At 38.9% G+C, this 13,135-nt stretch overlaps 1 pseudogene across 1 annotated transcript; it reads left to right on the forward strand.

The window, feature by feature from the left end:
* Positions 1-28: 28 nt before the first annotated feature.
* On the forward strand, positions 29-12,647 carry LOC148735970 (uncharacterized; annotated as a pseudogene). Its single transcript, XR_015998305.1, has 5 exons — positions 29-70; positions 1,462-1,569; positions 2,073-2,135; positions 3,219-5,916; positions 11,753-12,647. The product of XR_015998305.1 is annotated as an uncharacterized LOC148735970 (transcript).
* Positions 12,648-13,135: the final 488 nt, after the last annotated feature.

Here is a 13,135-nt window from a genome sequence, read left to right on the forward strand (position 1 = left end):
CGCCGAACTTTTCGATGAGTAGGCATTGTAAACGACTGCAGTATTTTTGAAGATTGGCCACATTACAAAGGTAAAGAGATCAGCTTTAATGTTTGTTTTAGGTTTACAGTATGTTTGCATACTGTGACTAGGTCTTTTTTGCTGTTTAGATTTGTTTTATATGAATGTACTGGAACTGCATTACCAAAAAATTCCACTAAACTGAATTAGAAATATGATTGATGACTTCTTTTGATTATATGCTGATCACGAAGAACGATTTTTGGAGCAGAATTGTAACGAAAATGTCCACATGCGCTACTTTGCCTCAAAGGAACATAGTTCTATGGGGATTGCACTGGGCTTGATATTTCTGCTTTAAATGCCCTGCCCCCAATCATGCATTTCTTTTTTCATCCACAGATGGGAGGGTATAGATTATCGATGATATCACACCCGACAATGTGTTTTTTCGTTCTAAGGCTCAGTAATATTAATGTTAATTGACATTTCTATTACAAATATAATCAAAACTATAACAAAATTCTCTAAGTGTGCCTGCCCGATTTGACTATTGATAGGACTGTGTACCGAGCATGCTTGTAATTGGACAGTTGTAATAGGACAGTTGAAGGGACAGTTAACACGTCATGCCTGTGTAAGTGAACAGAACGCTTCATGTGCCCACGCTTTTGTCACGGCATTTCGCGGAATATCAAACTCGTGATAAACAAATCAAACTTCCGCTTCAGTGGCCGTCTGATATTGTTACATAACTGTTATGATTACAGACCGAATTGGACTCCACTCAGTCTTATCACCTTTATAAATAAAAAAAAAATGGTAGATTTGATATTCATTTGTTGTTGAATTCTCTCCATTTTGAAACACGCATGTGCAATAAATTAGGCCTGAAATTGAAAATTGAGTGAAATAGAAATTATTGAGAAAATGGCGATGAAACATTACAGTATATATTTCTAAATTATTGGCTAATAAGCTCTGTTAATTAGCTGTAAAGGTAAATGATTCTTGATAGAAGCATGTATTTTTCCTATGAGATGCCATGATATAATCTGCTGTACCCCAAGAGTGAAGAAAGTGATCGGAATGGAAACGCAGGGTGCAAAAACAATCAGGAAGTGCTTCTTGTGGGCTTATTGCTAATTGAACGACAAGAAGGCCTTGTAATTAAACCACTTGAGCCACTCTCCTGGTTTATGAGCTTATTTTCACAAAGTGACGCTCCTCAGGCGTGTAGTCATATGTTGAGTTTTTGGGCCGAGGTACCGAGGTGTTAAATTCCTCACGTAGATTTTCAATAATTTGAATTTTTCACTCACAATGATTTGGAAAAAAACTCTGTAAGCAAGTTTAGGATACAGTGTTCATAAACGGAGATGGTTTTAAAACTAAATGTAGAGGCATGTTGTGGTCATGAGGCAACTTTAACTGCTGTCTGTTTTTTTTTTTTTCTTGAAGATATTTCAACTGATGGAGAAGATATAACATTGAGTAAAAGAGTTCCTGTTGAGATATCCTGTTCTAGTGCCCAGTCCTTCCAAAATGCCTCGTCCGCGAAGACAGCCGGTATATATTTTAAAAAACAAATTATTTCCCCTGTAATGGATCTGCTGACATTTGAATGGTGTGTTTTTATAATTAAAAGGGTGCATCGAGAAAATGTTTTTGCCATTCTTATTAAAATGAAACTCGTCATAGGGTTCTCTTTTGCTCAGTGGAGGAGCCTTGGAACGCAGAATGCGAAGGTCTGGGTCTCAATTTCGCTCGTGTGACTAATAACAAGAGGAACAACATCTTCCTTTGAACTAAAAATAATTATTGATGCTGTTTGCAGTTTAGCCTTCTCTCGCCTTTTCTTGATTGCTTTTTTTTTCCTTTGGAAAATAATTTAAAACATTTTGCAAACATTTCCCATGTTCAGGGTTTTCTTATTTCCACAGAAATACAAACTGGAGATGCGATTTCCTTTACCAGTTCCTAATTGCCTTATGATAATTGGATTTGTTTGGTGATGTTTTTTTACCGACTTGATGTCTCTCGCGTTTAATCACTTTTCGTATTTTTCGAAGGTGGAAAAAGGAAGACATTAAGCGAGTCAGTGGATCACGGCATAAAGCGCTCGAAGTGTGAAGGTATTTGTCACTTAGGACCTCAATTTATTACTTCTTCATTCAGTCTGCTTGAGACTTTCATACTAGCGAAGTAGCTTAATCTTATAGTAAATATGTAACGAAGCGTTACATATTTACTATAAGATTAAAGTTTCTCTTAATGATTTTCTGAAGAGAAAGTTGTTCATTGAATAATTTCCCTGTTCACAGATCAAAGCAGCATTCGTCTTATTTGTTTTATATATACATTTTGTTATAGAACGTTAACACCCATTATAAGGATTTTGCTTGTTTTGTTATATTTCACATGATTAGCGGCGCACTGAGTGAGTTATTGGTTCTTTACCTCTAATAGAGACCGGTAGAATGTAACCGGAAATATTGACAAAGAATGCGCAGAACGATCGACAAAGAATGATGTAATTAACTAGATAATTGCTACTGAAACCGCGTGTTAAGATTAACGATAATACGATTTGTCTAACAGACCCATGCAACAGGAATTAGTGGGATCAACCGATTGGGAAATTAATAGACAACTAAGCCCTATCCGACCACACCTGACCTACGTATCTGGGTGTGGATATCTGTAGCCAGTAAAAGTGGCATTTGTGATCCTAAGTTAGTTAGATCGTAGGGCGGAACGTGAATGTTGTGAACTGAAGAATAAAAGCCAACTTAAAAGAGAGTATACAGTCTTCGTTTCCTGAACCAGCGTGTGCGGAGAGCAAATTCCGCGAAACATTTTTTTTCGTGTAGTGGAACAAACCATAGGCTCCATTTCCATCCGATGTTCATGAAATGAGCCCGCACTTCTCGCCTTTATGAGATCGGAAACTGCACCCCAGAAAACACGCCAACCACAGAGATCAAAAGAAAAAACCGAGATCAAAAGAAAAAACCGGCTAATTTGATGAATAACAATATATGAATATTTTTTAGCTTTACCCAAGAATTGAAGGGTAGCCTTACCAAAGTTACAAATTGCAGTTGGGGAAGAAATAAATACACCAAACTAAGGAAAGACCCCAATCCAGTAATGATTATGTTTCCTTCAATGTGAGAGATAGCAATGTTTGAGCAGGCTTTTCTTCCTGTCCACAGATTCTACTGTAACGCAATTTCTGGAATGGTGCCAGAATCAGCTGCGCGAGTTTTACCGCAGCACCATGTGTCAGGTAAAAATAACTCCGTGGGACCCTGACAACACGGTACACATTAACAAAATCTACGTACAGTTAACACTCTTACAAGACAACAGACAACCTCACAGGGTTACGAAAACAAGGCTTGAAGATTGCAGCCAAGTATTTGAAGGTGACGAAGATCATCCCAACCGTAGACGAATTCTTGTGTATGGAAGACCTGGAATAGAAAAGTCTACCTTCACTCAAAAACTCGCTATGGATTGGGTAAATGGGAAAAGAAAATCCTCAGAAAGTTTTCTCTTCTACTGTTAATCAAGTTGCGAGACGTTTGTGATATTCCGGACCTCTGTACTATCTTGAAAACCGCTGAACTGTTGTCTGCTGATGATCCAAAAGCATTCAATAACTTGTATGAATATGTCCGTCAAAACCAGGAGAAAGTGCTGCTCATATTGGATGGATATGACGAGTACAGCGGTGGAAAGTCATCCCCAGTTCACCAGATTTGGAGAGGCAGTCAACTAAGAGACTGTTGTGTATTGATCACAACGCGACCAGTGAATGAAGATGAGCTAAGAATGCCAAGTCATGCTCCGTTTGAAATCAACGGGCTCGATAGCAGGGAACAAAAGCAACAGTTTGCAAGAAAGATTCTTACTGATGAGGAGGACGTGGAAGGGTTACTTAACTACCTGGAGAAGCAGAACCTCGAAAAGATGGCAGAAATACCGCTTCTGTTGTTGATGTTATGTCTGCTCTGGAGAGAGAAAAAGCATCAGCTACCCACATCTCGTGCGTACATTTACGTAGAATTTATTCAGACTCTCTTGGATCACATGGCTACAAAAGAGTCAGTCATCGTCGCAACAGGTAAAAGCATAGATGAATATCAAGAGGAACTTTCCAAAATAGGAAAACTTGCATATGATGCTCTTTTGGAGGACCGTCTTCATTTTAACTTCAGCAAATTTGCGCATAGTGATCTGTTTGAGAAGCTAATTGCTGTCGGTTTTTTTCAAGTTTGCAAACTTTCCGCTTTGAACCGTGAGAGGATCGTCTATTTTCTTCATAAGTCCGTCCAGGAGTTTCTCGCCGCCCGGTTCATCGTTGAAGAACTGACGGCGAAGAACAGTGAAACTGTTACCTGCCTGTCAGAAATGGATACGTGTCAAAAATCAAGGAAGATGGCTGAAGTTCTAAAATTCGTTTGTGAGTTGTCATCAGAAGCTACCGGGATTGTTTTTCATCATCTACAGTATCTCGGAGAGAAAGAATGCCTCACAAATTATAACTTCACTAAGACGCCTTCTATCTATGACTTGTCTTCTGAACAACACGATTTCATTTTACTCTGTGTCGATTGTTTGTTTTTGTGTGCAGCCTCAGACAAAACAACCGTGTATTCTGCATTTCTCTCATGTGTTAACCGTGTTGTGATACTAGGGAACAAAAACACCTCTACTGCTGCTGTGGAACACTTCTTCAAATATATCAGCAGTTTCCCAAACTATTTATTTTTTGTAGAGTGGAAGGCGACTAAACATTTTCGCGATGATGTTCTATCAATAATGTTTGACTTGAACGCGGTCGTTTTAACGTCCTCCAGAGAAAGTAAAGATGTAAAAAAGTACGCGGATTTACTCGTTAGGAACTTTTTCCTCAAGAGATCCGGGGGGAGAAACTTTGTCTATCTAACTGAATTAAAAGATGAGGTCTTTCTTTCTGGATTGCTTCCTGAATTGATATCAGCGCCGGTTAGCTCTTCTCAGCCACCTGTGGATAATTTGGTAAATAATGAAAACAACAACATTGCACTTCCTTTGACTGAGAACCTTTGTTTGTCACTGGTGAGAGAGGTTGACATCACTGTCAACACAGTTAAGGCTGCTGTTCTGTTGAAGAACGTGTTGCCTTTATTAACAGCTCCACGAGAAGTTAGAATAAGAAATTGGAGGAAAGCTGCCTTTGAAGGTCAATGGGTGAAGGAGGAGGAGAAAGAAGCCTTTAAAGATAAATTGATTGAGAGCTGGATTAACGGAATTAATTTTACTGATAATCTCCACGGTTTAACCCTTGAAATCAAGATAACAGCAAAGCGTGCTGCTTTTACCGCTGAGTCACTGCACCATTCTCCAAATTTGCGTGAGCTCGACTTGTCCTTCAACCCTTTACACAGCGGTGTGAGTCATTTGGCTGAGAATCTTCATCAAGTGCCACAGTTGACGAAATTAGTGTTGTGGATTGTACAAATGGGAGAAAAGGAATGTGCGGCACTGGCTGCCTCATTAAAGTACTTAAACAAGTTAGAAGAACTGGATATAAAAGACAATGCCCTGGGTCACGGGATTATTGAACTGGCTAAAAGCCTGAACAATGTACCCAATCTGACTAAGCTGGACCTGAGGAATACAAATATGGGTGAAGGTGAAGCATCAGCACTGGCCCGTGCACTAAAGTATGTGCCAGAGCTGAAATATCTTTTTCTAAGTAACAATCCACTTGGCTGCGGGGTCAGAGATCTGGTCCAACATCTCAGCAGTGTTCCGAAGCTGAAGGACCTGTACCTAAAAGGTGTTCAGATGACAAGGAGAGAATTTGAAGAGTTGTGTACAGCACTAAATGAAAGAAACATTATTGTGTCAACCAATTACCATGTAAGTGTCTTTTTGTTGTTTCACTCAGTTATGTATCTAATTTTTGTTTAGATGCTCTTCAGCACAGCATTTGATGATGTTTCCAGTAAGTTGCTTTGGACTCAATTAATCAGATTATTTTTCATGAGAAAGAATACAGTCTTTAGGAACAGTCAATGTTTTCAGAATTTTCTTTTTCTGTTTGCGACGTCAGGAGCCAATGTTGTAGATCGAGACCGTAACCAACCCACGTTAGGTACTTTTATGGCTCATGCATTGCTTGTTTGAAGATGATTTGAAGAAAAAAAAAAATGGTGAAGATTAAATTTAGTGACTTCGAAATGACTTGATATTTTCTTATTACACAAATTTTAAAAACTTTGGGAGTTCATTGGATTGGTCTTTGCTTTGCTTGTGTGATGGCGCCTTACATGAGAGAGAGAAAAAAAGAAGAGTTGTGAGAATTTTTCTTTGACCAAACTCCCGCCCAATTTTGAATTTTGAAATTGTTCGGCTTCATTAGTTATTGTGGAATGCTTTTATTAGAGTTTGATTATTTAACGAGAAAGGATTGTTCAACCCAGACATGCTTTGAATTCGATGAAGTTGTTCCCTACATTCTTTGTGGGCATTCATTCACTTTTGCTATCAGGAAGCGTGAACCTCAAAAAATATAAATAACCAAACAAAAGGGATTTTTTCTTTTTAAGATCCGAATCCGTTTTTTTAAAAGTGAAAGTCACGTTGATTCTATTGTCATATCTTCACGTCTTGAAGATTTTTGCCGATGATAGGAAATAATTCACCAAAAGTTGAAGGTGTCAGCGATTAACATCCTGAAAGAAACTGGCACGGTGTTGGAAGTTACTGTGACTTAAACACGAAGGCGCGCTATATAAGGAAGTCTTCCTTGGGTAGACCTAGGCTCATTTGTCACTCACCGTTGAGGTGTGCGGGTCGAATTTAAATGATGGTAGACGAACAAAAGGAGCTAATCAGATATCCATTATTTACTTCCACCAGCATGGGGGCATGAGGTAACGTGCGAACCACCTACTTCGATCTCAAATTTACCGCCACAAATATAGACAGTTTCCATTGGAGAAAGGAAATACAAATTTCAAAAATTCTTGTATTGTGATGAAGACATGAAACAACTTTGAGGAATTCGCCCGCTGTTCACTGCTTTGGAGTAGCTGTAGCTCAAGCTGACTTGACTCTAAGAGTTCTACATCACACGACGGTTGACTGACAAATGGTCCAGTGGGACCTAAGGCTCCTTTTATAGCGCGCCTTCGTGTTTAAATAGTTTCCTTGTACTTATTTATCAGTTGGATTCTTTTCTTCTTTGGATTCTTTGCTCATGTTTAGTAATTCTGTCAGTTGCTCGTGGAGCCCCCCCCCCGGTCTCCTGTGTCTCCCTGATAACCCTATTTTGTTTTGAAAAATCAAAGTACAACATTGCAAATGATGAATTTTTCTTGAGTGAATTTCGTAAGTCTCTGTGTCAACTTGGCCTTGCAATCGTCCATTAAATAATCCGGAAACGGATTCTGTGTAAACCTCACGCTGCTTTCCATGTTTCCGTTACATCGTTGCTTGTTTGGATATGGTGTGCGGAAAAATATGTTTGAAATTGAAATAAGAAAGAAACAAATTTAGCGTTGAAAACTTCGAAACTACATATTTTCTGTCAGTAGTTTTCAGTATAGAAAATGAAGTTGTCCTTATGGAACAAGGCTTGGTGATAATTTTGATAAACTTTGTGAGTTCATTTGACTGGCCTTTGTTTTGACGTTAAATTGAGAGAGAAATCTTCTGCAGTGTGGCCGAGTGGTTAGAGTGTCAGACTCGTAATCCGCCGCTCCCGGGTTCGAGTCCCACTCTGACCACTGGACTTGTTTCCTGGTAGCCCCGAGTTCAGATCCTTGGCCACGCTTAAAAATAGCCAACTGGTTTGCCTCCGGCCAGTTGGGGTTCTTAAAGATGTTTTCTTAATGTTATGTTGAATTTAGACACTTGTTTCATTTGTTTGCAAGGACCACGATGGAAACTACTGGTTAACCAGTAATTGTGTAATCCAATAAAAAAAGACTTTTTTATTTTTCTACGCCTAACACGAGGGAGAGAAAAAAAGATGAATCGTGAGAATTTTTCTCTGACAAAATTTCTTTGGGTAATCAAGAGTTTGATTTTGAAGTTTTTGGGCTTCTGTTGTTTTTGTGGGATGATTTTATTTTGGTTTGATTATTTGACGAGACTATAAATTCTTCAACCCAAACATGCTTTGGATTGAAGACTGATTACAAAAGACCAAACAAAGAGCGTTTGTGTCTTTGTGTGAAATCCAAATGCAGCTTTCATAGTATGTTTCTTAGAAGTTCTTACCGTTTAGGCGAAACGGATAGTTAAGAAAAACATTACAGCGATAACACCGGATCATCAAAAAGAAACATCGAGAGAGCGCCCCGCTAACAAACAAACAGAAGAACAAAACAAATAATTTTAAGAGTGTATATGACATATCTTATTTTTCAAGTATTTTCCTTTCTTGATATATGTAATAAATGAAAAATGTTTCGATAATGCGAAAAAAATAATTTGGATAATTTTTTGGCGGCCGAAATACCGCCAATTTCCATATAAAAGTGTCCCGAGAAACTGCGCTGGTTATGTCACAGTGTTTGATAACATCGCTGTCACGCAGGCGCCTCCTAATTTCTCTTGCTCGGGGCTTCTAATGTGTGAGTGATTTAACGCTAATTTTCGACCCGCACTGTTTCATTTGGTTATGTCTAGCGATTCGGAAAGTAGTGAGACTGGATTCTTCAGAAAGTATGTTTATCAAACACAGTGACTTCATTTTGGCCGCGCGATCTGTGGGACAATTTCAACGTGAAAGTTGCGCGCATTTTGAACGAAAAAAAAGGGAGTTCAAAATATTTTCAAGATCTAAAAACTTTACAGTCGTTTTTCTTACATTATTAACGACCGGAATTAGCGGGAAAAAAATTGTCATATACACTTTAAAAGGCGCGACCCGCAACAGATGACCACTAGTCAAACTCAGTTCTGTGCTATGATTTACTCGATCTTAAATGGTTTCCTTATCATTTATCAGTTGGATTCTTTTCTTTGGTTTCACTGCTCATGTTTTTTAACTCTGTCAAGTGATCACGGGGCCCATCGGTCTCTCGCGTCATTTAAGCTTATTTTTCAAGAAAAATCAACGGTGTTGATAATGAAGTTGTTAAACTTTCAATCGCTTGTGTTTGTTTCTGCTTGGTCTCGCATAAATCTTAAAAGATACTATTTTTTAACTTCAATCGGGCACACGCCGAGGAATTTTTTGAAAAAATTGTGAGGTGCTTCACTCATGAAACTCCTGCGACCCATCAGCGTCACCTCAAGAGTTCCCTGTGGCGCGCTCGTAGTAATTTTTTTCCGCGGAACTACGCCCAAAAGGAGAGACTAATAGTAGTCTAGAAAATTATTAAATCATTGATTTACCAGCGGGTAGGGGATCATTTGGCCAATGTGGAGATAAAGCAACAGTTTCGAAGATGCTAGACAGTTTTTATCTTCATCTTGAGAAAAACACTGACTTAAAAAAAATAGTTTTAAACTTCACGTGGTTTTTACACCTTTTGCTATTCCTTACGGGAAAATACGCATTCATTTGCGTTAAAAGGCGAACAAGTGGGTGAAAATACAATCATTAGAGATAAAAAAAACCGTCATTTGCGCGTAAACCAAATTCAATAATGATTTTTGCATTTTAATCAGCATTCAATAACAATTATGGGCATTCCTATGCGTCATTCGTCAAACAAAAGAGAAAAATATGCTTTCCATTACGCTAAATTCAAGTCATTTACATCATCTTGATAGTCAATGGAGACAATACACAAACACTATAGTGCATTGACCATTCATTAACATTTTTATCACACTGTTTGCAATTCAATAGCATTGCTGGACGGCATTAGGATGAATAAGACAGTTATTGATGCACTTGTACTAACAATTCAGTGTTTTTATATTCAATAAGCAAGTAGCGATTTTCAACTGAACACCGATTTCTACATTTAGTAGAGTTCGTCCGGTTAATTCGCTTCGAAGAAACCGAATACTACCCTAACACAGAGAGAAAATCATGAGAGGATTTGAGGACGAGGAGGAAGATTATCTTGTGGTCGCGGACTCACTCGGAGTGAACCGATCAACGGCAAGAGGCATTGTGGCGTGCTACATCAGAGAGGCCAGGATCCAGGAGAGATCGCGAGGAGGCAGAAACAAGGTGCTCGTGGATAAGATAAGAGATTGCCTAGAGGAAATCATCAACGAAAATTGTTTATTCACACTTGCTCTGATAAACTACCACTCAAACCCGAGATCCATGACTGCACCGTGGCAAGGACATTAGACGGAATGCTCATCCGAGTGAAACTTGTAAGGCCCCTCCCTGCTGACAGAAACAGGCTTGATGCGGTGAACAAGCGAGTCGATTACACCACTTGGTTTAGGAACCATGCCGTAATGCGCCACTGCGTGTTTGTCGACGAATGCGGCTACAACATCCGTCCTGTGAGGACGAAACTTGACCGTAAACAGGGCAATTCCACCTATCGATGGACTTGTGTTTGCCTCAGAAGCTGTTGGCGGAAAGAATGCTGCGCGATCCGATAACTTCTTGGCACAGACGAGGACAAATCTAGATCTCGAGAAGGAGGTAATCTTTGTGTAGGACGGAGCACCAGCCCACCGAAACCCGGTCAGTTCCGCCCCAAACACGGAGCTTAAAATGCTTCCTCCCTACAGTCGTTTCCTAACCATCGTGGAGCAGGCAATAAGCTGTTTGAAAGCGGCGTCGAGGCTGACATCTCAGATCTGGAAAATCGAAGACGTATGGATAACGGAGATGAGACCAGAGGCAGGGGAATCGAACACAACAACTGTTCTGCACAGAAACATCGACGCTGTGACCGCGGCTAAAAGTGCCCAGTGGTACCGCTTTATGCCTATCTGCCAAATTTTTCAATAGAGATAATTGAATGGGAAAATGAAATTCAAAACAAAATGATTTTGGAATAGGTATTTTTCAATTGAAATTCGATGTGTGAATATTGAAAATAAAAAGCGCTCAATTGTTTGTACAAGCGCATAAATAATTGTCTTATTCATACTAATGCTGTTTAGGAATGCTATTGAATTGCAAACAATTTGATAAAAATGCAAATGAATGCTACATGTACTATATTTTTTGTTTATTGTCTCTATCGACTCTCAAGATGGTGTAAATGACTTGAAGGTTACCGCAAATGAGAGTGTACTTTCCTCTTGTTTGACGAATGACGCATAAGAATGCCCATAATTGTTATTGAATGCTGATTAAAGTGCAAAAATCGTTCTTGAATCTGGTTTACGCGCAAATGACAGTTTTTTGTCTCTAATGATTGTAATTTTACACAATTGTTCGCCTTTTAACACAAATGAATGCGTATTTTCTCGAAATGAACTGCAAAAGGTTTAATAATCAGGGACCATTGTTCTTTTAATGGGTATCTGAGGACATTTCACTATTTTGAAACAGTTTCACCAGCTAACTCACTTGTAGCTATTTGAATAAAAAAGTCAATGTTCTCTTCCACTTCTTGAGAAACTTATGCATCCCACTTTATGTTACAGAAAGTTAGAGCAAAACAGCTTTCTATGTCATTGCGAAACAGATCTTGAGTTCCGATGTACGTAGAGAAAAGTAATGTGCTGTAAAAATTTATTTTGTGTGAAAATGCAAGTTGAGTGTTACACATAATTGGTGTTGTGGCTGATGTTGTTGCCTATTTTTCTGTGATAGGAGGTTGATTTGCCGCCGTTTCCTTCTCGACTTCTTACAAAGGCTGAGCTGAAAGCAAACAGAGGAAGGTTCAGAGATGAGCCAGATGATGATGATGATAATGACGACGATGATGGCGACGCTGACGATGGTGGTTGTAAATCAAACCATAGCGACGACCTGTGACTCATAAATATCATGATCTGCGATCAGAACTTAGGTTATCATGCTACGGGTCGATAAGAATAATTTTAGCAGTTTGCTCTCCTTCACATTCGAAGTCAAATCCGTTTAAAGAAGCATTGTGGATAATTCTGAGGGCTTTTGTGGACTTTGTACTCATGTAAGGTTATTGTTAAGTAGCGAGAGGATAGTAAGTTTACAGTCCCAGACGAACCCCACATTTTCACTTTTAAACCTGACAAAGGTGAGAAATGTCAGCAGATTTCATGAGTTATGCATGTAAAATGCAGAGCAACACTACACATGAAAGGAAATGGTAGAATGTTTGTGGTTTTGAAGGTGACGATGTTTTCTCCTTCTAGAGGGAAGATTTGTTCAATAAATTTCAGCCACAAACTATTGGTGCAACAACATATTATGTAATGAAAACAAGCTTGATTTTCCCGGCTGATTGACCTACAAATACACGGTTAATTTTGGATGGGTACTCTGGCGGGAAACTGTTGTGTGCAAATTAAGATACCGTGTATCTCTTTCATAGTCTTAAGCGAAAGTTCTAAGCTTTTTTTTTTCTATCCACAATTTGGTACATTAATTGGTTGATTGTTTACTTGACCTTCGAAAGCCCCATTGGAGTGGTGTGCTGATTATAGACTTCCTTTTGCAAAATAGTTGGTTTGTGTTGTAAATGATATTTTTGAGAAATAAGTGTAATAAATATATGGAAAGGAGAGATGAAACGTTTGAGTGTGTTGAAGAAAAGAGATGGTATTCTGAAGTATGGAGGCGCGATGGAAATACTTATCCGAATCTAACGCAGCATTAATTAAAGAATGATTTTCAGTCTCTAGAATATCGAGAAGAGCTCTTTTGTTGCTGTTGATTTTTTTCTTTTTGAAGGATCGCTTTAAACAGTATTTCAGTACATGGTACTCTTTCGGGCCATCTGTAAAGTGCACAGTGAAAAGAGTGTGTGGATGTGAAAGAGAATTAAGAGACAAATAACACTTCCGGCTTGCGGCAAAGAGAACCATATCACGGGGTGTCTGTAAAAGGCGGATAGATGCGGATGGCGGTTGCGGATAGTTTCCTTTAGAGTGTGAGCTTTTTTGTTTCCTTCAAGGAATACGGAAATTGTGCATTTTCCTTCTAATTTCAAAACTAAACAAACCAGAAACTTCTGAAGTATGAAATAATTGGAGGGTAGGTTCGGAAGCGCCA

This window comes from Stylophora pistillata, chromosome 3 (genome assembly GCF_964205215.1).
Source record: "Stylophora pistillata chromosome 3, jaStyPist1.2, whole genome shotgun sequence".
Lineage (NCBI taxonomy): Eukaryota > Metazoa > Cnidaria > Anthozoa > Scleractinia > Pocilloporidae > Stylophora > Stylophora pistillata.